Source organism: Arachis ipaensis, chromosome B09 (assembly GCF_000816755.2).
Source record: "Arachis ipaensis cultivar K30076 chromosome B09, Araip1.1, whole genome shotgun sequence".
In the NCBI taxonomy this organism is placed as follows: Eukaryota; Viridiplantae; Streptophyta; class Magnoliopsida; order Fabales; family Fabaceae; genus Arachis; species Arachis ipaensis.
Window position 1 is genome coordinate 2,584,311 of NC_029793.2, and position 1,339 is coordinate 2,585,649.

General features: G+C 30.6%; 1 long non-coding RNA gene across 1 annotated transcript; it reads right to left on the bottom strand.

Moving 5' to 3' along the window:
* Positions 242-1,333, bottom strand: LOC107616897. Its single transcript, XR_001614690.2, has 3 exons — positions 637-1,333; positions 405-497; positions 242-314 (listed from the first exon to the last, which is right to left on the bottom strand). It is a non-coding gene; the product is annotated as an uncharacterized LOC107616897 (long non-coding RNA).

Genomic DNA, 1,339 nt, shown 5'->3' on the forward strand with positions numbered 1-1,339 from the left:
TATCCAATAAGGCTGAGTTTTCATTTTCACAACATAAAACATATATCTCATTAAACTCGTCATCAATCAATATATATATTGCTAGACTTATATCCTGTTAAACAACTTTAATTCAATTGCTTCATGTAAGTAAGATATCATATTGCAATCAAAACCATTTAGAGACAAAGAATTTAAAAGTAAAAATAGAAATGTGTTAGCAATTATCAAAGTCAATATTTTAAAGTAGAAAGTTGAACTTGCCAGGTAACTATCGAGCATGCGAACCTCCCAGGTAAGTGTTCCTTGTTCCATGGCAACATGCATCCATTACTCTAAGTTACCATTATTCACATACTAATCCATTAGTAGCTTGAACATTGAAACAAACGCTAAAAATAATTTGCTTTGCTAAAAATAAGTACCTGTTTAACTCCCTCCAAACAGGCACACAAGATATTTATCTCTAACATGACCTATAGCCTCCACTTCAATTATGAATTCTCTCTTCTTGTTCTCTGTTAAATAATTTCAAATTTCAATCACACAACAACAACTACGCTTTAATAATTGAAAGAATCATCGTCAACAAATAGTCTCAACTACTGTCTAGTGCTATAACGAAAGAAAGAAGTAAATCAAATAAAGTATCCTTACATTTTTTAAGAAGTTTTTTTACTGCCACCTCATTTTTATTGATCAATCTGCCCTGTAAACACATAAAATGCTTCTTACCATTCTTGGAGCTTCCTTCTTCCTCATACATCGAACTAAAATTTCTCTCATGGAAATAGTTTGAACTACACTGACTAACATTATTATGATCACAAAATAACACTCATATAAAAAGAAATATTCACAAAGATTAGGCTCTTAAAAAAGTTGAGTATATAAAAAATTACATGTTTGAAGAATGGATGCTACCATAGTGATCTAAATGGTGGAACTTCTTCTTCTGAAGTGATTTAGAATATACAGAACTAAATGCATAAAATCAGATTCAAAAGTAAGAAACACAAGAAATGCTAAGGAATGTAAACAATAACTCTTGTTTGCTACTTTGCTATGGCCATGAGCATTACCAAAATAATGTTGATTTTAGGAATTTCAGCATATAAAAGAGAACTAAGGTTAATTAGGAATGTAATTAATCACATTAGTACATACTACTAAGTAGCTACTTATATTTATACATTTAAATTATACTTTGTACCAGTAGTTCATTCTCTATACCATCAAAAGGATAAATGAATAAAACATGCAAATCCAAGCCAACGCACTCATCTCCACCAACAACAGGACAAGAAGAGAAAACTTAAATCCATCGGATAGTGTTTTAGAGAAGTAAGATTCAGAGCAC